General features: G+C 41.0%; 1 protein-coding gene and 1 pseudogene across 7 annotated transcripts in view; one reads left to right on the top strand and one right to left on the bottom strand.

Moving 5' to 3' along the window:
- The window catches only part of ANKRD55 (ankyrin repeat domain 55), a 431,118-nt gene that overhangs the window by 238,976 nt on the left and 165,724 nt on the right, over positions 1–26,418 (top strand). The window lies entirely within an intron of this gene.
- On the bottom strand, positions 24,096–25,978 carry LOC100737478 (annotated as a pseudogene).

The following is a 26,418-nucleotide window of genomic DNA, read 5'->3' as shown; positions in this document are numbered from 1 at the left end:
CCCATTTTGTGTTCTTGCCTCCTTTATCAAAGATTAATTGACCATAGGTGTAAAGAAATAAAAGGTATCCAAACTGGAAGAGAAGAGGTAAAATTGTCACTCAGTGTAGATGACATGATACTATATATAGAAAACCCTAAGGACTCAACCCAAAAACTACTCAAACTGATCAATGAATTCAGCAAAGTAGTAGGATATAAGATTAACATTCAGAAATCAGTCTCATTTCTGTGTACTAATAATGAAATATTAGAAAAGGAATACAAAAAATATAGTACTTTTTAAAATTGCACCCCAAAAAATCAGATACCTGGGAATATACCTGATTGAGGAGGTAAAGGACTTATATGCCAAGAACTATAAAATATTAATCAAGGAAATTAAAGAAGATGTAAAGAAATGGAAAGATATTCCATGCTCCTGGGTTGGAAAAATTAATATTGTAAAAATGGCCATACTACCCAAAGCAATCTACAGATTCAATGCAATCCTTATCAAATTACCCATGACATTTTTCACAGAACTAGACCAAACAATCCAAAAATTTATATGGAACCACAAAAGACCCAGAATTGCCAAGGAAATTCTGAGGAACAAAAACCAAGCAGGAGGCGTAACTCTCCAGACCTCAAGCAATATTACAAAGACACAGTCATCAGGACAGTGTGGTAGTGGTACCAAAACCAACATACAGACCGATGGAATGGATTAGAGAACCCAGAAATAAACCCAGACACCTATGGTCAATTAATCTTTGACAAAGGAGGCACGATCATATGGTAGTTTTATATTTAGTTTTCTTAGGAAACTGCATACTGTTTTCCATATTAGTTGTACCAATTTACATTCCCATCAACAGAGGTTCTCTTTTCTCCACATTCTCCAGCATTTGTTGTTTGTAGACTTACTAATGATGGCCATTCTGACTGGTGTGAGTTGGTACCTCATTGTAGTTTTGATTTGTTGAGCATTTTTTCATGTGCCCGCTGGCCATCTCTATGCCTTCTTTGGAGAGATGTCTATTTTAGGTCTTCTGCCCATTTTTAAACTGGGTTGTACTGTTGATTTGTATGAGTTGTTTGTATATTTTGGAAATTAAGCCCTTGTCATTTGCATTGTTTGTAACTATTTTCTCCAATTCTGTAGGTTGTCTTTTCATTTTGTTTTGTTTTGCTTTGTTTTGTTTTATGGTTTCCTTTGCTATGAAAAAGCTTGTAAGTTTGATTAGGTCCCATTGATTTTGTTTTTGTTTTTATTTCTGTGGCGTTGGGAGACAGTTTTCATAACTTTTAGAAGAGGCCTTTTGCCAATAGCAAAAATGAAAGTTCAATTTAATTAGCTTGTTTTGAGGCCAGGGGACATAATTGAATACAGAATCCTGGATGATGCAGGAGGTAAAAAGAATGAGGAAAAGAAGCGGCTTTTGATTTTGCCCACACTTGAGCTCTAGAGGGAAAAGAAGCAGTGGGTTTATAAGTGGTTATAACAGAGGAGGTCAAAGGGGAAGGATCCTAAGGGTGCAAGATACTCAAGTCAGTGTTAGAGCAGCTGCCCAGCAGCCCTGCACTGCAGAGTATCAGCTCTGGCGACAGCCCTGTGGCTGTAGTGTACCAGCTCTAGCGACAGCCCTTTTGCTTTAGTGTACCAGCTCCAGCAGCCCTGTGGCTGCAGTGTACCAGCTCTTTTACCCCATGAGAAACCAAGTGAGCACTGGGAGGGTTGGAGAACTCAGGTTTATTATGCAGGCGAGCTCAGAGGAGATCGCTCTCTGGAGTCTGAGCCCCGAAGGGGGGTTTCACAAGGCTTTTACGGGCTAGTTCTGGCTTGGCGGACCAGAGTGAGAACTGGCAAAGTAATAGTTGCAGGAGCAGGTTTTACAGAAGCAGATGTGTGGGGGAGGCGTGGTTAGGGGTAGTTGGCTGGGTTAAGGGCAGTTTGGCCGGATTTTGCTTAGTCATCATGGCTGGGGTGTCTCCTTTCGACCTTTTTGTCGGGACATTTTCCCCTACATCAGGGACAACTTGACCCACAAGTCATCCCACAAAAGACTTTCCCCCAGGAGTGCTCATCTGTGCAGACTTCAGAGGCCTTAGTAGGGGAACTATTCCCTTTTACCTTCAGCCACACTCAGCCTTTCATCAAAACTGAATTGCATTATAGGAACTATGTAATGAAAACCCATCTCCTCTCCCTGTAAATACCCATCAGGACAAAGGCCTACCAAGCAATGACTTCCTCAAAGGTCAGGAAGGAGACTCAAAATACTAACCGGGTGATAGAACCCTAAGTAGTCCAAGTTAACTTTAAAATCAAGTGGTATCAGTCTTCTAATGTTGTCATTTTTCTCATGATTCCCAACTATTCTAGGTCCTTTGTATTTCCATACAGATTTTAGAATAAAATTTTCAATTTCTACACACAAAAAGCATCTGATGGATTTTGATTGAGATTATGTTAAATCTAGAGATCAGAAGTCAAAATGCCTTTTCTCTAAAAGGTCAGGTAGTGGAAGTTCCCTGGAGTGCTCAGGTAAGGATTCAGCATTGTCACCACTATGGCTCAAGTTCCATCCCAAGCCCAGGAATTTCCATATGCCATGGACATGGCCAAAAAATTAAATAAATAAATAAATAGTTGGATAGTAAATATTTTAGCTTTAGAGGACAAAAACAGCCATACAATAGGTAAATGAATAGGCTTGGTTGTTTTCCAATAAAATTTTATTTACAAAAGCAGAGAGCAGATCAGATTTGGCCCATGAGTCATAGCTTTTTGACACTATAGGAAAGGAAAACTTTTTTTTTTTTCTACCTGCTTAGATTCTGCATCTGGGGCCCTGCAGATGAGGCTGACAAAAACCATATGAACAAGAGGAAAAACAGACAGAAGTCTATTAACATGTGCCCTACAAATACATGTGGGAGAAACTCAGTGATGAGTAACTCAGAGGGGTAGTCAGAGCTTGAGGCCCATATAGCATTTTAGCAAGTGCAATAAATGTGTATAGAAGTAACGAGACAAAGGAAAAGGGTTTAGGATTTTAGAGGTGGCCCACTGTAAGAAGATAAATCTGTGGAGAAACTAACAGATGATAAGGGCTTGTTTGTAAGGTTTGTTTGTGTAGACTCTCTCTGTGCCATCTTGTCTCCTGGGATGAAGTCGTTATCCATTCCCTGGTAGAGAAAGGGGGGAGGAACACCTTCTCAAGAGGAATTTATGTTCTGCTTTCTGGCAGCTGGGGGCAGACAAAGAGTTTGTCCTCTCCTGTGTCCACTTTTTCTTAATTGCTTTCAGCTCAAAATAATCCTTATGTGAGAGTGGCATGTTTTGAGTGGTGTTCTCTGAACCCCTTCAACTCCTATTACAGAATACTTGGCATTGAGCAGTGTTGAACTTTCCAATCCATAAATATAGTGTATTCCTCCTTTTCAAATAGGTCTTCTTTATTTTAACACAGCAATGTTATGTTGTTTTCAGTGCACATATTGTACATTTTTGTTAAATATATGCATACTTCACAGACTTTTGGTTTTTGTTATTTGTAAATAGGTTTAAATTGAGTTTGTATTTGTAGTCTCTTTTTGTAAAGTCTTTTTTAGGGAGTATGAGAATTCATAATTTATCCCTTATTGTCAAGAAGAATATTACTAATATTTTGGTTACTAAGTGATGTTCAAATATAAAACTAAAGTAAAATTAAAAATCAATCTTGACTAATCTACCCGTAACATTACATAGATTTTTTTTCCCCTCTTTGATTTCGTGCTTCCAAATAAAAGTGTTTTTAAAAAGCAACTGAAAACCAGAAAATATAGAGTTAAAATTACAATGAATCAGCTTCCACAAGTCACACTTAGGGAAGGCAAGAATCCCTGCATGTTTTATTGGAAATGTCTTACTTAAAAAAAAAAAAAAAAAAAAAAAAAAGCAGATTTACTATCGTGATTATGTTTTTCATAGAATGGTCTTAAGATGAGTTTGTAGGACATGTATATGCTTCACAGTGGCCGTGAAAGTAGGTCTGGGGTTAAGATATTGCCACCCCAAATTCCCCCAAATGGAAAGCCATGAATAATGAAGAGTACTTTGTGCTGTGTTCGTATGTGTGGTATAGTGGTGAAGAGCGTGGGTTTGGAGTCAGATAGCCTGGGTTTAAGTCCTGGTTCTGTTCCTTCCACCATGAGAGACTTAGGTTAGTCATTTAAGCCTTCCAAGTTCCAGTTTCCTCCTTTGTAAAATGAAAACAATATCTTCATTGTTTTCCATAATGTTGTAGTGAGTACTGAATGAGAAAAGGTGTGAAAAAAGTCTTCAGACAGTGCCAGAAACATAGTAAATGATCAATAAAGCGAGAGAGACTCTTATGATGTTCTTATTATAAAGACAATGAAGCTTGTGATGTTGATGGTGATTGTCACAGTTTACATATATGACAAGTTTACTCTGACTTCTCCCACCAAAGACCTTAATACAAACAAGTAGTCAGTTGGAGAGGGATGGGGTGTGGAGAGATGGGAGAGATTGATGGTGTGGAAGCAAACAAACAATAATTCTTTCTCACTGCATCTCAACCTGAGAAAGAAAAGCCCAGAAAAGAGCAAATAAAGGCCAGTCCCAAGACTCTTTCTATTCCGTAACAATAGGAAGAAACAGAATCTCTACTAAGGGTCTTAATTTCTGGTCTTTTGGATCCCGGAGTCACTATTCTATTTTATGTCAGGGCCTAAAATGAAGACTAAGGGTTTTCCTTAAAAATACAGCTCATCAGTCTTCCCAGGAATTAGAATTCCCCCAGGAAGAATGGTCCACCTTCAGCTCAGGCTAACAATAAGCCAATTGTTAATATCCAGTGTCCAACATACATAAACTAGATGTTAAAATTGAAAGAGTTTAGGGAAGACAGTGCATTTTCAGTAGTCTTTAAAGGAAAAGCAAAGAATTTATGTAGATAAATTTAGCCCCTTTTAGTATGAAAAATGGCCTGCCATGCAATGTAAACAATCTTTCATACAACTACTTTTTAAATTACAACCATTTGTCTTTCATCATATTTCATTACTGTTGCATTTTATTATAAACATTATGAGCAGATCATTTACAGGAAACAGAGTCAAGAAAGCAGCACTTATTCATGAGAGTCAGTGATGAAATGCTGATACAGACTCATGAGCGTGTGTGCGTGCATGCGCATGTGCACGCCCACAGATTTTCATATCTTTCATTGTCTGCCTTTGCATGTCTAGGCTAATGGATTTCCCTGTTTCGATGTTCTATCAAAGATGCCTGTCACTTCTTCAGGACTCTCAGAGCCCTTTCCTGAATCAAGCAGAGTGCCAAGCACAGGTCCCAACACATCCTACAGATTGTATTTAAATCTTACATTTAATTATGCTGACTTGAGCATCTCTTTGGAACCTAGGGAAAACATCATTTCAGTATCTAAATCATTTCTTGTCATACATACTTAGGTTCAAGTCAACAAAAATCTTGACCACAACTATAAAATGCTAGCTTTTCCCACACGCCCCCAACTCAAACTTTCAGAACAAATGAAAAAAAAAAAAAAAATGTAATTTTTGAGCCCCTTTCGCAGGAAAAATCCTTCAGATGCAGAGGTGGCACTTCTGAACATGTCATGCCCATATGGTCTGTGTGTTGCTCCACCTCTGCTGTTCTCTGCTACTGGGTGCTGTTTCTCCTGACTCGTGGGCCACTCTACACCTTCCAGAGGTGTTTATTCTCCTCCACAAACTTGGAGCTTTCCCAGAAGGATCCTGGGAGTTGGCTCCTAATTTATTCTCACCCCCACCACCCACCACTGGTAGTTACTTACTGAATGCCTACTATGTTGGAGGGATTATGCTAAGCACGAAGACTATGATAAGACATCTTCAGAAGTGGGAGAGGTATACATGAAACCAGCAATTAGAATAATGTAATGAAGTTTATTATGTAGGTATGTGCTCTAAATGTGCCTGGGAAGGAGGAGGTAAAAGGAATGCATCTCAGAAAAGGTACTGTTTGAGAGACATGTTTTGAAAGATAATTAAGAATTAGGCAGATAAAGAGGTGGAAGAAAAGATTTCAGACATTACAAGCCAGGAGATTAGCATGTGCAAAAGCCTGGAGTTATCTGCCACTGGGGCTGGTTTGAGGAATGTGAGTGACTCTGTATGATTGAGTGAGGAGAGATTTAAGAGTAGGAGATGAGAGGAAATGAGGATAACATGTAACTGGTATGGGGACTGCAGGATTTATAGGAGGTGATCAGATGGAAACTTTATTTTTTCTACCAATGACCCTTTCAAATTTATTTATTGGGGTAATATTATCCTGTTCATGAAGGACCTAAGGACTGAAATCATGATTTCATTGCCTGCTTATTCCTAGGCAAAGGATAATCTTTTATTATTATTATTATTTTGCTCTTCTTTGGTCTTTTTAGGGCCAGACCTGCAGCATATGAGGTTCCCAGACTAGGGGTCCAATCAGAGATGTACCCTCTGGCCTACATCAGAGCCAGATCCAAGCCGCGTCTGTGACCTACACCATAGCTCATGGCAACGCCGATCTTTAACCCATGTCCTCATGGATGCTAGTCGGGTTCGGGTTCGTTAACCACTGAGCCACGATGGGAACTCTGCAAAAGATAATCTTAAAGCTGCTTTAAGTTCACAGTTATAGTCTCCATTAGGAAATTATGATGTCTAGTCAAGACAGAGTTCAAAGGCTTTAAAATTTGAAAAACTAAAAACACTAATTCAAAAAGATAAATGCATCCCGATGTTCATACCATTATTTACAATATCCAAGATGCAGAAGCAACCTACCTGTCCATCAGCTGATGAATGGATAGTTGAATGGATAAAAGAAGATGTGGTGTTTATATATACAATGGAGTATTATTCAGCCATAAAAAATAATGAAGTTTTGCCATTTGCAAAAATATGGAAGGACCTGGAGGATATTATACTAAGTGAAATAAATCAGACAGAAAAAGGCAAATACTGTATGTTGTCACTTATAAGTGAACTCTAAAAAATAAACAAATGCACATAACAAAGCAGAAATAGACTCATAGATTCAGAAAATAAACTAGTAGTTACAATGGGGTGAGGGAAGTTGGGAGGGGCAAGATAAGCATAGGGGGTTAAGAGGTACAAACTCCTGTGTATAAAATAAATGAGCTAGAGGGATATATTGTCCAACAGGGAATATAGCCAACATTTTATAATTTAAATGGAATATAATAATTAAAAATATAGATCACTACTATATACCTGCAACTAATGTATCAACTATAATAAAAAAAAATAAATAGTACCTTGGCATTATGTTTAAAATAAAAATAAATTAAAAATAAAGTTTATTGAAAGGTTCCTCTTCTCTCCATTCGCTGTGCCAAGTCCTGGTTAATGGCTCCTGCCTTTGGCCATATGGGTGTGGTCTCGCTTCTCCCCACTTTCTCCCCCATTCACTAGATACTGTTTCTGGCCCAGCCAGGATTGGAAAGCATGTGAGAGAAAAATATAAAAGGAGAGGGCAATTCTTAGTGTGGCAGGCAGCCTTGCACTTTTGGGTTCAGCAGATGGTTAAAGCAGACGCTCCCCAGAAGGGCATTTCCATAGATTCCTTGAAGATTTATATCCTGTCGATCCCTCCCTGTGTTTTCTTGATTCAGGTAGATGGACCTCTATCCTAATAGTCATTTGCAGTTCCTTTCTGAGCCCTTAGGAATCCAGCAGTCTGGCAGTGACAAAGGCATATAGATATGTAGATTGGGAAAGTGAATAGAGACCCAGCAATGACAGGTCATTGGATTTGTATGTAACTGAGGTGGTATGACAAACCAGTTGGGAAATGGTACGAGTGACTTTTATATGGGAAAAAAAAAATGAGGTTATATTCCAGCTTCCTTCTGTTCTCAAAAATAAATTTAAATAGACTGAAAATCATTGTGAAAAATAGAACTTTAAGACAATTGTAAAAAAAAATACATAGGAGAGTCTTTGTGACTTGGAGGTAGGGAAGATTTCTTAGGCAAGACACAAGAAATGACTCATCAAGAACAAGTTTGGAAAGTTTTTTAAATTTGATACATCTTTAAAAAGCAAAGCTTCTTTCCCACAAAATATACATTGTTAAAAGATCCAAAGACTTAGAAGATATTTCTACCACAGGTAACAGATTGAGGATTAGTATTCAAAAATGTGAACAACTACTGAAATAAGAAAAATATAAATAATCAAATAAACATGCATGGAGATTATGAGAGAAACCTCACGGAGGGGAAATTCAAATGACAAAGAATCATACAAAAATGTTCTCACCCTCACAAGTAGTCAGAGAAATGCAAATAAAGTAACAATGAAGTATTATTTCACACTTTTGGATTGGCAGAGGTTTTAAAGTCCAGCAATACAAACAGTTGGCAAAGTTGTGGGAAACGGTAAATATCATATACTGCTGTGGAGAAGGTAAATTAAAATGTTCTCTAAATACCTATGTAAGGTAGATATGTACATACCCCACAACTCTTACATTTAAATCCTGGGAAATGATTTTACCATGTTATAGTATGCATAGTACAGTATATAGTATATTCATTTCTTTGGCTGCCATAACAAATTTCCACAAACTTGGTAGCTTAAAACCACAGAAATGCATTCTCTCATAGTCTGGAGTTTGGTCTCAAGGTATAAGCAGCATTCAGCTTCCTCCAGACCCTAGAGGAGAATTGTCCAGGTTCTGGTGGCCATTGGCATTCCTTCGCTTGTGGCCACCTCACTCTCTTTGGCCTTGGCGAATAGACCTGTGGTTGCCAAGGGGAAGGAGAGGGATTAGGGTGGTTGGGGAACTTGGGGTTAATAGATGCAAACTTTTGCCTTTGGAATGGATTAACAATGAGATCCTGCTGTGTAGCACTGGGAACTATGTCTAGTCAGTTATGATGGAGTGTGATAATGTGAGAAAACAGAATGAGTATGTGTAACTGGGTCACTATGCTGTACAGTAGGAAAAAAAAGTTGTATTGGGTAAATAACAATTAAAAAATAAAATAAAATTATTTTTAAATGTTTTATATTTGGGGGGAGGTTATGTTAAAAATAGAAAACATTTAACAGTTACTCTGACAACAGTAAGAGAATGCATTAGAACAGGCAGGAAATAGAGGTAAGGAAGTCGGTTGGAGGCTCCTAAAAATAATGTACAGATAAGATGTTGGAAGCTCTGACCTATAGAAAGTATCTGGTAATTGAGAGAAAAGGGTGATTATGAATAGCATTAAAAAGGTAGATCAGAAGTTCCCCTGTGGCGCAGCAGGTTAAGGATCTGGCATGGTTGCTGCAGTGGCTTTGCGTCGCTTCTGTGGCACAGGTTTGATCCCTGGTATAAGAATTTCTGCATGCCATGGGTGTGGCCAAAAAAAAAAGGGGTAATATCTATTGGACTTGGCAACTGAGTCATGGGACAGGGAGCAGGAGGAAGAAGCAGGGTTCAAAGGTGATGCCAGTAAGGTGAGGCTTACTATTTAAGAGCCAGTAAAGAGTGGTTGTGTAGTCACAGGCAACTGCTGATCTGCTTCTGTCACTATAGAGCAGTTTTCATTTTCTCAAACTTTGTATAAATGGCATGTGTTATGTTCTCTTTTTGTCTGGCTTCTTTCTCTCCACATAACTATTTTGGTATTCATCCCTATTTTTATATACATAAATAGTTCATTCCTTTTTATGGCTTTGCAGAACATTAGATTTTATTGATCACCAGTCACCCTGGACTGTTTATCCCTTGCTAAGTTTCTCTCTAGCACTTCACACAAGATTTATTCCCTCCTTACCTGTCCACTGCCCTCCCACATCAAATCTGCAGCTGCTTTCATTCCCCAAACCTTCTCATCACCAAAAGATGGGCAATGGTAATATTAGAGGAATTTCTTGGTGGATTATAAAATGTTACATTAGAAGTTCCCATCATGGCTCAATGGTTAACGAATCCGACTAGGAACCATGAGGTTGCGGGTTCTATCCCTGGCCTTGCTCAGTGGGTTAAGGATCCGGCGTTGCCGTGAGCTGTGGTGTAGGTTGCAGACGCGGCTCGGATCCCACGTTGCTGTGGCTCTGGCGTAGGCCAGTGGCTGTGGCTCCATTAGACCCCTAGCCTGGGAACCTCCATATGCCGCGGGAGCGGCTCTAGAAAAGGCAAGGGGGTTGGATGAGGTAATCTTCAAAGCCCCATCCTCAGAAATTCTCTAATTTGCTGCATCTCTGTTTAGTGCACAGTTCCACAAATGAATCATCATTTTTAATATGCATTTGTTAAAGACATGAAGATGGCCAGTACAAGTGAGGTAAGACTAACTAAATGAACACCTCAGCTACCATATTGGAGTTACCCCTGAATTTATCTTTCAGTTGGCCTGTGCAGATAATAAACAAAGAAATAAATATCAGTGGCCTGAGTTTTACATGATTAGCATTTTGCCATTCCCAGAGCTACCATATGGATCAAATTCAGTTGGTATCCCAAGGACTCCAGGGCTGCCTTAGAAAAATAATCTGGCATACCAACATCTAAGAAGTCTGCAGAAGCCAGACTCCAGGAAATAGGCACTTTGACAGAGTTACAAGCATGGATGCCTAAGGGAGGAGAAGCCTGGAAGCATTGTTTAAAGTAGCTGCTTAGTGATTGAGCATGAAGAAATGCTTTCACTTGACAGGGTGAAATTACCCTACCTAGAAATGTCTGGGTGGCATTTGAAGCTGACAGACAGTAACGAGTGCTGGTTAGAAAAAAAAAAAAAATGGTATTTTCATGCTCTAGTAATTGCTAGAGACACATCTTCATTCTATATTTATATATTTACACCTATATTAAGAAAGTAAAAAAAAAGAAACAAGGAAAGAGGAAGGACAGGAGGGAGGGAGGAGGGAGAGTTTCTACCATGTTCCCTGTTTCCAAAGACTCCTGTATTGTTTAAAAAGCTAAGAGTTGTTGATCTAGTATGTGCATGCCAGGCTTAGTGCCAAGTGCCTTTACATGTCCTAGCTCATTTCACCTTTACAACAACTATTTGAGGTCGATTGCATTTTTCCCACTTCTTAATATGCTGAAACCAGGGAAATCCCAGGCAAACAGGTACAAGTTAGTTATCCTACAAGAAAGCAAAAATTGAAAGAAACCCTTCTCTACTTGTTTACAAAGCTTGTCCAGATTAAGTGAAGGGACATCACAGTGTATAAAGACAAAAGCTCTGAAAGAACTGGTTCTTTATTTCCGCTGATAGAAGCTAGAAGACCTTGAGCAAGTCACATGACTCACTGGGCATTCCCTTCCTTCCTGAAATGATGAGGGTGGACTGGATAAACAGTTCTCCACCCTGGCTGCTAGACACTAGAATCACCCAAGGAACTATGAAAAAATGCCAGTGCCTAAACCCCACCCTGACCAGTCCCTGACCAACTGAATCTCAGAATATCAAGGGTTGGGATAAAGTATCTAGCTTTACTGAAGAAAATAAAGCATATATGTCCCTACTTCCTCCTAGAGCTAACAGTGTAGTGGGAGAAGAAAAAGGCATATATAAAAAACACTGCAGTAAGTGCTATTAAGGGAAAGGATAGTGTTAGGAGAGAGAAAACTAAAGAGAACATTGACTTAAAATGGGCAGTGTGGGTCTGGGAAGACCGTTCCGTGTGTTGGAAGAACAGGAAGTGGGAGCTGGCCGGGCAGAGTGCAGAGGAAAGAGCTTTCCAGTCAAAGGGAACAAATTTGCTTGGTTAGATGTAAATTAAATTTGACTGTTCCCACACTTTTGTATATATATTCTTATATGTTTGTATATATGAATAACTTGTTTGAAGACCCAGATCCAGAGAAGAGAGGTGCAAAGGAGAGTACAGACCGATGGTCAGAGTGGCACAAGGTTGGCTGGGGGAGGTCAGCAGAGCCAGAACATGTCATGTGGAGGATTTTAGATTTTTATCGTTAAGTACAATGGCAATAGCAAGCCAGTAACATTCAGATTTGTCTTTTTAAAAGATCACTTGTGTTTATGTGTGGAGAATGCTTTGGTTAGGGCTAAAGGAAAAAGAGGAAAACAGAGTTATTGCAATAATTTGAGTGAAGCTTTTGTTCCTTGGTGATGCCAAGTTTTAGCACAATTCTGGGTACCTGTGGAGACGAAATTAAGAACAGAAGTACAGGACACAAGAAGTTTGACAGAATGCAAGTGACATAACTCATTAAAAATCAGGAAATTGCTTTTTACTGAATTTAGATGACTGCCTTTGGCTTAATCCATGCTATTCTAATTGGCCTGGGTTTATCCTGTCCCACAAAAGCTCACTGAATCACCCTGCCCCCGTTCCTAGTTGCTCTCCCATTGTGTCCCTTTTTCCTCGTCATTGTTTATGTGTCTGTGCCAAGCCTTAGGATGGCATTCTGCCTTGGAGATCCCACTTTCATCCTTGCAAGTGTTCGCATTGTGCACCAGAGCGTGGTTGGAGGAAGACTCTAATTGCACCAGAGTTTGACCAGGCACTGATTTTTTAGCTTTTTGTCCCCTGGTTGCTTGGCTAGTCCACTGGCTTCAGTCCATTTCCTAATGGAGAGGTGTCACCTTTACAAAAGCATCACCTCAATTGGCACTAATTACTACCTTTCAGAACCATCATCACTCAAAGGCTCAGGACTGAAAGGTCAGCAGGAAAATGAACTTCCACTCACACCTTCTGGGGTGGTCCCTGGCTTCTGACCATGCAGAGGACAAGGGCTAATGGATAACAGACCTTTGTGCCTTTCTGCTCTTAGACCAGATGTTACTTGAGAAATCACCCTTAAGACATGAATCCTCAGCTCCTGAGATGACTGAACTCACAGAAGAGCTCAGTCTTGTTAAAGTTCTATTCCTGTCTCAGTTTCCCATGAGTCCTGGTCTCTCCACCCCTAACCCTCACCCCCAACCTCCAGAGGGTTCCAACTGCATACAGTCCTGGTAAAGGAGGTGGCAGAAGCATGCCCATGCCCCTCCTGGTGTGTTCATGGCACACCTGTTCTCCTCCAGGCAGTGGTTCAGATATGACCCAAAGGTAAGAAGTGAAAATAACTTAGTCAAAGATAGCTTTTCAGTATAGAAAGTACATTCATTTATGTCCTTTGATCCTCAGGACACCTTGGTGAGAGTGACAGGGCAGGCATGGTTATTAGCTCTGTTTTCCAGACGAAGGGATAAAGGCCAGAGAGGATGGTCACTTGCACAAGGTCCCATAGCCATTTCATGGTGGAGTCGGATCCCCAAACTAAATAATTATAGGGCACAGGGGCTTGTGAATCAAATAAGATTATGTGTGCCAAAGCATTTTGAAAACTGAAAAATACTATACTAATATGCGGTATTTGTATTAGTTTCCTGAGGCTGCAGTAATGAATTACCACAGAATACGTGGCTTAAAACAACAAGCTTATTCTCTCACAGTTCTGGAGGCTAGAAGTCTAATATCCAACAGAGCCACTCTTGCCGTGCAGAGGTTTTGGAAGGAATATGTGCTTGAATTCTTTCTGCTTCTGGTGTTGTCACCGTTTCTTTACCTGAGGCCACATCACTCCAGTCTCTGCCTCTGTGGTCATGTTGCTTCTTCCCCTTCTCTGTCTCCTCTCTGTCTGCCTTTCTCTTAGAAGGATATTTGTCATTGGTTTAGTCAACCTGTTTGATCCAGGATAATTTCCTCATCTCAAGATCCTTAATGTAATTACACCTACAGAGACCCTCTTCCCAAATAAGGTTACATCCACAATTCAAGGGTTAGGACGTGGACATATCTACAAACAGTATATCATGCCTTTTCTGATGCTGCTGTGGGTATGGAAGAGCCCAGGAACAGTCTCGTGGTCCACACAGGTCTTTCTCTTCAAGTTGCGGCAATATAGCCTAGGTGTTAACAACATAGACTCAAGAGCCAGCCTGCCTAAGATTCACATCCTCATTCTGTGACTTGATGATTGTGTGACACTGAACAACTCCCTTTACCTCTCTAGATCTTAGTTTTTTCCTTTGTGACATGAATATTTCAAAGTACTCTCTCATAAAGCTCTTGCAAGGCTCAAATGATTTAATAATGTGTAGAGTTAGACCAGCATCTGTACTACAGAAATGTTAACTATACTTATTCCTTGCTTGGCACCGTAACTGATGCTAAATTTTTTCACCTCACCTGTTTATTATTAAATAATGATTCAAATAAATGGAGAATGGGAGTTACCATTGTGGCTCAGCAGGTTAAGAACCTGACATAGTCTCCATGAGGATGTGGGTTTGATCCCTGGCCTTGCTCAGTGGTTAAGGATTCAGTGTTGCTGCAAGCTGTGGCAAAGGTCAGAGATGTGGCTTGGATCTGGTGTTGCTGTGGCTGTGGTGCAGGCCTGCAGCTGCAATTCCCATTCAACCCCTAGCCTGGGAACTTAATGTGCTGCAGGTGCAACCATAAAAAAGCAAAATAAATAAATAAGTAAATAAATAAGCAGAGAATGGACATTCCTCTCTGGAGATGCATTTGGGAAACATTCACTAATTTTAAGCATTTCCAGGTATGTGTTCTCTAAAAGAATATTCTAAATTGTGTGTGGGAAAAATAAAACTACAAGCAGTGGGAATTCCCGTTGTTTAAAATTTTCCATTAGTTTCTCATTCGATCCTGAAGATTCTGAAGTCTGTTGAGCTCATTGTTCAATCAAAAAGTTTGGTTTGGTGGTTCCCACTGTGGCTTAGCAATAATGAACCCGACTAGTATCCATGAGGATGCAAGTTCGATCCCTGGCCTCACTCGGTGGGTTAAGGATCCGGCATTGCTGTGGCTGTGGTTTAGGCCGGCAGCTGCAGCACCGATTCGACCCCTAGCCTGGGAACTTCCATATCTCGCAGATGTGGCCCTAAAAAGAAAAAAAAAAAATTAAAAAAAAAACAACTTGTCTTACAAGTATTAGGAAAAGTTCCACAGTCTAACATGTACTTAAAATAATAGGTAAAGAAAGTTTCATAGAATACAGTGGACTTTAGAAAGGCCTAGGTATTTGAGCAAAATGTTACAAATTAGGATCGAATCCCTTGTGTCACTTCAAACCCAAATAGGCCCCAAACCCAAATATCTGTTTGCCTGGGCTAGGGGTAAGTACTACTGTGTTTCTTTGGGGGTTTTATTTACATTAAACTCCATGTTTTCCCTAAAATTTTCTCATCTTTGCCCTGCTCATGCCTTCCAGCCTTGGCAATGCAAAACCTGTCATGGTGGATGTGGTAAGAACAGGATGAATACAGAGGGTAGAGGTAGCAACCTCCTTCCCAACATAATGGCTCTTCTTGCCCAGGCAGGGAGCAGCAGCTGGCCCGGAGGCCAGGAGCTGGCCAGCCAACTAGGGTCACTTGGGATCATATCTAAGGAGAGCAGAGAAGGGAAGAGAATCTCTCCTAATCAGCTCCTTTTAAAAGCTCTACATCTTCCTAGGCGGTACCCTGAGTCTCCAGTCTATACCCCCATGTTACTTTGGGGATGTAGAGGAAGATAGATAATTGGAAATATGACTTGGCTATGCTATAATATCACAGATTAAGAGGTCTGGCATAGAAAGGCTGCAAGGCTGTTGAGAATGAAATAGTTACAACCCCTACAGGAACCTGCCTTTGACGTCTCTCATTTGAAGAGCTCAGACAGCCTCACCAGTGTTAATGGGCTGCTCATCCTTGCTCCCTACATTGCTCAGGAAAGGAAAAGGGACAAAAGGAACAGAGAGGCTGCTCCAGAGCCCCAGTGAACACTAGTTTAAGGGCTCTGAGGAGCACTAACAGTTATGGAGGGGCTCATAAAGTTCAAGCCACCAGGTTGGTTGTGGGGCCAAAATTAAGAGCTAAGTGGCAGAAGCCACTTAGACTGCCCCCTGAGAATTGAAATCGTTACAGTGAAATCGTTAAGACTGCCCCCTGAGAATTGAATTATGGTTGTAGCACAGTAAGGTGAAGCTTGAATATTTAAAAAAAAAACTCTTGAAAAGTACTGCTTGAACTTTTCTGAGAAGGATGGGTATAAAGTTGCCTGAGAACCCCAGGAATCTGTGAAGGAAGGGACTAAAGCCCTTCTCTTCTCTGAGATTCCAAGTTATTTAAATCTGTATTGAAAGCTGTTGAGGTGAACTACAGATCAGTGGGTAACCACAACAATGACCCAGGGACAAGGAAGGCAAGGAAGCCCCTGAAATAAAAATACTGCTTTAAGGGCAGAAAGACAGTGGAGGGAGGGAGAGCTCTTGCTCTGAGCCTGAGGGCTGAAGGGAACAGTGAAGAAACCTGTCCTCTAGGGGGCAGTCTAGAGCCTCGGAATGACTGCACACATAGAAGAGGTGTGTCACTGCTCACTGGGAGTCAGGCCCGGGTTGGTGAGGAACACGCCTGACTAAGAGTAGCATCAAAGGGTGAAGAGTGAGGGATCATCCTTTCTTCCTCCCAAAGAACTGCTGCAGCCGAGAAGGGATCTGCCCTGAATGGTAGCTGTATTCCCCTTCCACAGAAGTCTGAAGACTGGGCAAGTGTTAGCCCCTGCCTGGAGGGGATCCTCTAAGAGAGAGATTGGTTTTCCTGCAGATCTGAAGAGCAGTGGGCTTGAGAGTTGTATTTTCTGGGGCCAGCTGGGGAGAGGGGAGCAGGCATTTCTATCCCTAAACTGCAAATTGTTTAAACTTTAAACCCATTACACAGTGAACTCCTTCAACAAAGGAGGAGACAAAAGAGCATTGGGCTCTGTGGTTAGACACACCTGAGCTGGAATTCTGTTTCTGTCACTTAGTAATAGCTCTGTGTCCTTGAGCAAATGGCTAGGACTTTCTCAGCTCCTTTTCCCCATCTGTTATTATCCTCAAATGTGGACAATAATGATATTTAACTCGGAGGATCGTTTTCAGAATTAAATGAGGTAAAGCGTGCGATATGCTTGGCTCCTAATAAGCCTCAGTAAGTATGAGATTAAACAAACAGACAAATAGAAACCCCAATAGGCACTGAGATCATTCCATGGGAAGAGAACTGCATTTGGCAAGTCCCTCCGGTGGACACAGCTAGTTGTGTGTGAGTGAGCAATGGTGAACAGTATACTTCAGCAATACTGAGAGATCGTGCTGAGAAATAACGAGCGATTTGATAAGAAAAAGGCAAATGAGTTCGGGACAGGCCTGGAATATTCAGAACGACTTGGGTATGAGTGGATTTAGACAAAAAATCAAGGCATCCTGATTCCAAAATGACTAGGACATTTTTGGTGTAATTTTTGACTCTCCCTAAAGATTTTCAGTTTTGTACAAGGACATTCTCTATTTTAGTTTTTACTCCACTAATTTCTTCCTTCCCCCAAACCTCCCCGGAAGATTGTATTTCCATTGCTCCTTTGCATCTTTTTGATTTAAATTCTTATTTAAAAATAATGCATGTTACTAGGTATTTCAGTCCAATATACTCTACTCCAGACATAAGAATGACCTCCTCTGAAACATATCACAGAGGTGAAGAATAGGCAATGCCTCTCAGGATGGTGGTGGAAGAGACATAAAACTTCATACGTCAGGAATCTTCTTGACAGGGCTTACTAGGCTTGAGGCCAAGAAGAGGATGAGAAAAATGAAAAGGGCTTTGGCTGACAAAGCAGATGACAAGCAGGGCGAGCCAGTGAAAGGGAATTGGCCAATGGCAGAAGGGGAGTTGGCAGGGCTTTAAGAACCCTTGCTGGAAAACCATAAACCTCGGATTGTAAGTCTGGAGCATCAGTCCTCAGAGGCACATCATTTTTGCCTCTGGAAGGTGTCTGCCAGGAAGCTGCACCTCAGGGGGCGCCTTTGGAAGCATGGTCATGTCTGGATTGGTGCCCAACACTAAGTGGACAAGGATGAGAAGAAAACACTCACAATGAGATCTCTGAGGGCTGGGAGATGGGGGAGCTGCTTCAGTGGCTGACACTTGTGGGTCGGGACGATGGGAAAAGAAATTGAGAAACTGAAGAAGAGGACAGAAGGCTGGGGAGGAGGAGGTGGGAAGCTGTATTCCTTCAGAGACTGGTGGAGCCACCCTCTTTCTGTGACTCATCAACCCTTTTGAAACTCAAGTCTGCTTTCTTCCAGGTGAATAATTCACTTATCTGGGTCTCCCAAATGCACACCTACACTGTGAAAAATCTCTCTCAGATGTAAAATCTGTTTGAGCGAGTGGTCCCGACATAGTGGGCAGAGCTGATGTCCAGGAGCAGGGCCGATCCTCATCTCTGGAGACCTGAGCCTTCTCTTCAGAGCCCTCCTGGTTCTTCTCAGTGTCCTTTTCCACTTGTCTTAATGTTGCACCTTTGGTTCCAGGCCATCCAGAACCCCACTTCTGGCATTCTCTTGTGGCCCCCTACTCAGTTCCTTCCTTTCTGAAAGGGCTGGCTCATGACCCAAGTTTCCAACATCTCCCCTACCCAGATTAGCTTGATGCATGCTTCCTTTCGGTAGAGAATTGCCAGGGAAACATGCGTGCTAAGGTGTTAATAACCAGTGATAATTTAGTGTGATAAACTCTAGTGCTCCCCAGCCTTTCTTCATGTCTGGCACACACAGAAAATGATAGTAACTTTCGAATACACTGTGATGTATGAAAGTGAGAGAAGACAGCAGGCCACAGAGTGCTTGGCCATGACTGCACCCACACCTCCCCTACCATCCCCACCTTTAAGTAAGGGCTGAAGGAATTGACATCTCCTAACTTCTGTAACCCTTTCGTGCACATCAATTGGAAAGCTCTGTTTTAACCCTGTGGTTTTTCAGATGCACTTCAAAAAGCCCTAGCAGTTTGTAGATGTGTCTGAGAGGGAGTGAGGGGCTGCTCCAGTGGATCACTTACTTTAGCTACAGCATCTATGCTTTTATCTCTTTTATTAGGACTCTGAATAAAACCATATTGAAAGGGGGCCTGTTGGCAGCTTAAAGGGGTTAGAAAATCACTATCTTAAAACCAACAAATAAAATCCTTAATGGTAGAAGCTCGGGCACTGTCACAGGATAGAAAGGGAGATATACTGAGGACAAAGGGGTTTTCTGGGGCCCTTCCTCGATATCATTCAGGCAATATAGTCTACGCCGTACAGACCACCACACAAGCCTGTACATAAACCGTCCATATCTTGCCCTTCTGGCTTTAGAGGTTTTGTTTCTTTAAAAAAGAAGTCTGATGCTTGAAAAAATTTATCCTAGCACCAGGTAGATGAATGCCAGAGACTGCTAATGTCTCAGCTCAGTGAAACCAAAAACACAGTCACTGCTCTTGCCTTTGCTACCTTTCGTATTGCTCCTTGATTTATTTCTGCCATTTTTCAGAAGCTATGAAACATCTCAGAGATCAAAGCTGCTGAAAGAAAACCTAGCAAGAGAAATGCTTGTAGGTTGGCTGAGATACTTCATAAGATTGAGGCATTGGTTTATTTGCTATTATTATTATTATGTTCTTTTGTTGTTATTATTGTATGTGTTTCCACCTCTACTTTGTTCCCAAAAAGACTGAAAATGGGAAAGATTCATTAAATTGTGTTCCTCGGAAGAGATTTAATCTTGAAGTTGAGGTTACTTGGTGTTCGATGAATGATATCGTTTCAAAACATCCAAGGTTTAATGTGAAATTATTTTAAGATTCCTGATTTGATTTTATTTTTATTTTTAAGGGGCATTTTATTGAAGTATAACAGAACAAAAGAAAATGTGCAAAAATTAGTGTAAAACATGATGATTTTTAACAGTGAACATACTAATGTAATACCAGATAAAAGAAAAAAAGAGAATAGTATCTGCATTTCATAAGCCCTCCTCTCCTCATTGCCCCCTCAGTCACAATTCCCCTGAAGAGTTAAGATTGCCTGATTTTAATTTTAAAACTTACATTAAAATAAAGTATCAATGAGAGTTAAAGTTTGTGAGTGTGTGTGTGTGTGTGCGCACATGTGTCTGTGCGTACACATGTGTGCACTTGTGTGTGTTGTTTTCATTTATATTCCATGTTGTTCTGCCAAGGACTTGAGGCACCTTACAAAGAATTTAAGGCAGCAAAAACTATAGTTTTATACTTTAGAGAGAATGCCTAAAAATAACTGGTAAGTTTTTACCTTTCAGCCAAGATTCACTGGTAATATTTTTCTGTTAGTTAATGGAATTTTGATAACATATTTGAAATATGCTTTTTCACCTTTAGATATTTCTCTACTAGAATTTTTTTTTTCCTGGGGAATTTTTTCTTTTTTCTTTTTTCTTTTTTTTTTTTTTTTTTTTTTTTTTGGCCTTTGAGGGCCACACCTGCGGCACATGGAGGTTCCAGGCTAGGGGTCCAATTGGAGCTTCAGCTGCCTGCCTATGCCATAGCCACAGCAACACCAGACCCAAGCCATGTCTGCGACCTACACCACAGCTCATGGCAATGCCAGATCCTTAACCCACCGAGTGAAGCCAGGGATCGAACCCGCAACCTCATGGTTCCTAATCGGATTCATTTCCGCCGCGCCACAACAGGAACTCCTCCTTTGGAGATTTTTTGACTGCAGAAGTTTCTAGGCCAAGGATCAAACCTACACCACAGCAGTGACCCAAGCCACAGCAGTGACAATTCCAGATCCTTTACCCACTGAGCTACCAGTTAACTCCCTCTACCAGAGTTTTCATTGCTTTTCAGCAGCACCAGAGGAAAGTGGAGACACAGGATTGAATCGAAGAACAGACTTCGAAGTCCAGAAAGGACTCACTTGCAAATATAGAGAGTTTATTGAGATAAAAACATTTATCTTTAAAACGTAGGTTTTTAAAGATAAAGACGTTTATCTTTAAAATGTAGGTTTTTACTTGGAATTTGGGGTGTCTGATTGCCATCTGTAAATATCCCTTACTCAATTGATAAGAACTATTTAGCAGGCCTTACACTTGTCCCTGAACACCTTGTTCCTGTGATTTCTAGGACATTTTCTAAACCCTTTTAAATTCTGGGCCCATGAGAGTTGCCTGCTTGAGCAGTGTCTATGCTCCCTTTCTGTGACATTTCCTTATAAAACATTGTATTCTAAACAGGTTGCAATAGAAATCCAGAGTGCCTGAGGGAAGAGTGGAAGCTGGATAGAGTGTTCCCCCTTCTGTGCTGGTTGTGATGGCAAGCTTTGCCCAGGGATCAGGGAGAGACCCACTTGAGACCCTGGATTTCCTCCCTACAGAATTTCTTTTGAGATTTCATGCCTATCACGTTCATCTTCAAAGAACACAATGCCCATCTGATTTTTGATTAATATTTGAATGAAAGTCAACCACTGACTATTTGTGTCTGGAACTTGTCAGCCAAAACCTGCCTTGGGGCAAGAGGTCGGGCAAGATGATTGTGACTGTGAGGGGGAATTGAGAGACTTCTTGGGATGCATCAGGGTAGAAGAAGGTAACACAAAATTTGGAATCAGTAATGGTTTTTCTTTTATTCTCCTCTCTGAACTATTTGAAACACTGGGAGCCTTGGAGGTGCCCTTTGACTTAGAGTTGATGAGCATCCTTCTCAGGGCTGCAGGGCAGTGCATCAGAGAACCCCTAGAGGGCAGCACTCAGGCACTGGTTCGAATGAAACTCAGTTGTAGGACTGGGCAGGTATTCAAGGGCGCCATCTCCTGCTTCTCACATAAAGATTAGTGCACATACAAAGATAAGGGAGCAATCAGTAATAAGGTCTTAAAAACAAAAACAGCAGCAAACAAGAGCATTCGAGCTAGAAAACAAGAACAGACTGTCATGTTCAAAGGAAAACAACCCAGGTTTCACCAAGTTTTCATTGAGAACAAACTAGATGCTTTTATGAGAAATGTAGCGTGTAATAATCATAATTGGATAACAGTTATGCTTAGCATTTGGTCTTTATTCTGTATGTGGAGTCAGTCATTCTCTGTCATTTTGTCGTTTTCATGAAATCTGTTCATGAAACTTACATAAGCATCCTGCTCTCCTATTCCTCCTTCCCCCATGGTCCCAGAAGCTTCATGATCTGTTCCTTCTGTTAGCCAAACTAACCCGGTTCCTCTTAGCTTCTACCCCTACTCTTCCATCAAGGACCTCGCAGAACAAAGTATCCTCTATTTAACAAGACCCAGGATCCTTAAAAGACACCCAGAAATACAAACAACAGCAGTAACAGCAAAAATTCACTTGCACATAATTTACTAGTGGGTTGAGATCAAGTCTGAGTCTCTGCTTCAATTGAAAGGCAGCTCAGTGTTTTAGAAAGGAGCTGAGGAGTTCTTACTGTGACACGGCAGGTTAAGGATTTGGTGTTGTCTCTACAGTGGTGTGGGTTTGATCTTCAGCCCAGCATTGTGGGTTAAGGATCCAGTTTTGCCACAGCTGTGATGTAGGTCGCACCTGTGGCTCAGATTCAGTCCCTGGCACCCAAACAAAAACAAAAACAAAAAACAAAGAAGATAAGGAGATGAATTTTGAGTCGGCCCTCTGGGTTAGAGACAGCAGTACCCCTCACTAGCCATGTGGAAAAGCCAGCAATTCATTTCAAGCCTCAGTTCATCATCTGAAGAGTTGAAGATGTTCCTAACATTTTGAATCATTATGTTAAGCTGATCAGATGAAACAGTTTAAACAATGCACTCTGAGACATTAGAGCAGTGGTGCTTAGAACACCCATAGCTTTGCAAGGCTGAGGAGTGCTGCTGGCACTTAGGGATACTGGGTGTCCTGCATTGTGGGAAGATTCTGCACAACAGAACTGCTGCATTACCGATAGCATGCCCATGGAGAAGCACTGTATCTGAGCACAGGATGAGGGGAAAGTATGTGACCTCTGACCTTCCTTTAGCACAAAATGCAGATGAACTGATACATAGTGCAGATGATTTTTTAAAATAATTTTCCTTGTTCTGGGCTATTTTAGCCCAATCTTTGTTCCAAGGTGATAGTTTTTCTGGCATCCAGTAACACCACCACCATTTTAATTATAATCTTGAGCTTTCTTCTATAAGGTGTGCTTCTACTTAGGATGCTTTTGTTTAATCTTTAAGTTAAAACTATATTATGCCCTCCAGAAGACAAAAAGAAGGAGGGAAATTATAGCATAGAGGCTAGGGGAATTTTCCACATGGTAAAGGTACAAGGAAGCAGATGATACATGCATTGATCAGCTATTGATGCCAAGTTGTTGTCTTTTTTTTTTTAGTTCATGTGGGTTTTTTTAATAGTTACTTCAAGATAGTCCATGGCATTATACAAAAAGCAAGATCATAACATTAAAGCTGATGGCAGGACTGTATTATGATGTCTGCAAACAAAAGGAATTTAAATCAGCTGTTCTCAATGATTGCTAATCCTACTACAGAGAGTAATTCCTCTGAGTTCCCGTTGTGGCTCAGCAGAAATGAATCCGACTAGTATATATGAAGATGCGGGCTCTGGCCTCACTCAGTGAGTTAAGGATCCGGCATTGCCATGAGCTGTGGTGTAGGTCTCAGATGCAGCTCCGATCCCACATTGCTGTGACTGCGGCTGTGGCTGTGGCCAGCAGCTGTAGCTCCAATTTGACCCATAGACTGGGAACTTCCATATGCTGGAGGTACGGCCCTAAAATGCAAAAACAAAAACAAATTTTATGAAAAATTTTAGAATTTTTCAAATGAAAATTATAAAGTTCAGTGATAAAAATAATTCTACTTCCAGATAATGTGTATCTTAAAATATTATGAAAAATAGTCTTTATTGTGAAAACAACATCAAGAAAGAATACTTGAATTCCTCTAGTTCTGGTTCTAGTTATGCAGTTGTCATTTTGGTAGAATTAACAAGAAAACATTTACGGAGTTCCTGTCGTGGCGCAGTGGTTAACGAATCCGACTAAGAACCATGAGGTTGCGGGTTCTATCCCTGGCCTTGCTCAGTGGGTTAACGATCAGCGTTGCGTGAGCTGTGGTGTAGGTTGCAGACGCGGGTCCGATCCCGTGTTGCTGTGGCTCTGGTGTAGGCCGGTGGTTACAGCTCCAATTGGACCCCTAGCCTGGGAACCTCCATATGCCACGGGAGCGGCCCAAAAAATAGCAAAAAGACAAAAAAAAAAAAGAAAAGAAAACATTTACAATTTAACATGCAGCCATCTGTCAGATAATTAGAATAGAGTAAATGTTACATATGCATTAGGTTGAACATTACATTTATATATTTTTAAATGTAGGGTTTTTTCATTTAATCTTGATAAATTTTACTACATACTTAAGTCTTATTGTAATACTCTAAAACCATCTAGAAACATTTTCCTTAACTTCTAGCCCTGAAAATCCATTCTAATGTCTTTATCAATAGTCACTGTAGCTAAATGAAATTAGCATTTAGTGGCCTTAATATGAAGTTTAAAATTCATGCATTTGAAGGTGTGATGAAGTAGCTCCACATTTCCACTTATTTATATGGTCTGAAATCACAGTTCTGCAGAGCGTACATGTTTTCTCTCTTCACAAAATAGTTGCTGACAGATGAGAAGAATTGGCTTTTGAAATTCAGCTTGACCTAGTGAATAAATATCATCCATATCTGAACACTGTCTCTTGCTGGCAGCCACTCTGTAACTTGACTGTGTAAAAAATATTCGCAAAACCCATCTGAAAGTTCTTAGATGTCCAAAAAAGTCCGGAAGTGTTAGTATGAGGTTGAGTAAAACCAGCAATATTCCTAGACTCCATCTAGTTACATTATCAAACTCCTCATAGTTTATAAGGTAATGAAACCTAACTGGAATGGGAATAAGTGTTTGGTAATACTGACATAATTCTTCTAAAAGCATATACCAGTAAACCTTGGATTTAAAAGGCATGATAAAAGAAGGCACCAATAAAATAAGACATTTTAAGCCCATGAAGAGGAATTTCACAATGAAGTCTGTGATTCCAACAATCCAAAGTACTTCCCAGAAGCTCAATTGTCCAAAATGGGATTTTAAAAAATTAAGCTGTAGTAAAATGACTGAGAATGAAAGGTGCGATATGAAAGAACAGAAGATCCTGCTAGGAATACCAGTAAAAAAGGCACAATCTCCAAGTGCCTTTCTTTTAGAAGAACCTGATTTAAAATGCTTTTGTTTGCATATATAGAAGTTGTAAGCCGTGCAGTTCCAAGAGCAATTCCTGTTGTAACAGGCTTGACACTCAGAATCAAAATATAGGGAAGGAGTTCCCGATGTGGTGCAGCGTAAATGAATCCAACTAGGAACCATGAGGTTGTGGGTTCTATCCCTGGCCTCACTCAGTGGGTTAAGGATCCAGCGTTGCTGTGAGCTGTGGTGTAGGTTGCAGATGTGGCTCGGATCTGGCGTTGCTGTGGCTCTGGCGTAGGCCAGCAGCAACAGCTCTGATTAGACCCCTAGCCTGGGAACCTCCATATGCTGTGGATGTGGCCCTAAAAGGACAAAAGACCAAAAAAAAAAAATTTAAAAAAAAAATATATGTATATGGAAGATGCTTTGGCAACGCCTTGAAGAGACTGAGAAGAAGGAGCTGCTGACATGATCTCCAGACTCTGGGTTGGTGTCATCAGGCTTCCTTGCTTCCTTTCATTGTGGGAGTGGCTCCGTAGGCAACTATGTACACATCCATGGGTGCCACTATGAACACCTGACCTTATATTTCTGGAACTTGTATTTTCAGCACATTCTTGAGGGGTGGAATTTATCTGGATGTGAGCATCTCCAGAATAAAGACAGGAAGCTTCTCCAGTCAACCTTGTTTGGACACTTTGGAAGGCTGAGACATCCTCCCTGCCTGGAGTCCTGAAAGACTGTGCGCTTAGCATGTCTGACCCTTGAATACTTTTTCTGTGGTCCAGATTGCTTTTCTTCAAGGCTCTGTCTCCTCCGTGTCATTAAGTGGACCTGGGCTTGGACGGCAATGGCAGGAAAGGTGAAGTGACGCCTTGGGGCCATCACCTTCAAAGCCCACTCAGGCAGCTCCAGTACAACTCAGCAGTCCGAGTAGTTGTCTTTCCAAGGCCAGTATTGCCCACTATAAAACCCACTATAAATAACTGTTGAGATAAAGGAAGTACGAACTTCAAGTACCTTTCCCACCCCTCTCCCTTAGTTTGCAATAAGCAAGGTAGCCATATATAGGCCCAGATCCCCAGAACCCACACTTCTAGGAGCAGCATGGTTCTGATCCCCAGGCTTTCCATCTGCCCATGGTGTTATTGAGAGGCCCAATATCTGCAGCCCAGACTCCTGATTTGCTTCTGGTTCCCCACCTACTACTCCCTGTTCATCCTCAGGCATAGACTTGTGGCTGCTACTCTTGCCGTGGAGGTGCTCCACATGAGGTGGGATGGAGAGGATGGGCATATATTGCCCTTGGGCCAGAAGTTAGATTC

The sequence above is a fragment of the Sus scrofa genome, chromosome 16 (assembly GCF_000003025.6).
Source record: "Sus scrofa isolate TJ Tabasco breed Duroc chromosome 16, Sscrofa11.1, whole genome shotgun sequence".
Classification (NCBI taxonomy): domain Eukaryota; kingdom Metazoa; phylum Chordata; class Mammalia; order Artiodactyla; family Suidae; genus Sus; species Sus scrofa.
This window is presented reverse-complemented; position numbering and strand designations above follow the sequence as displayed.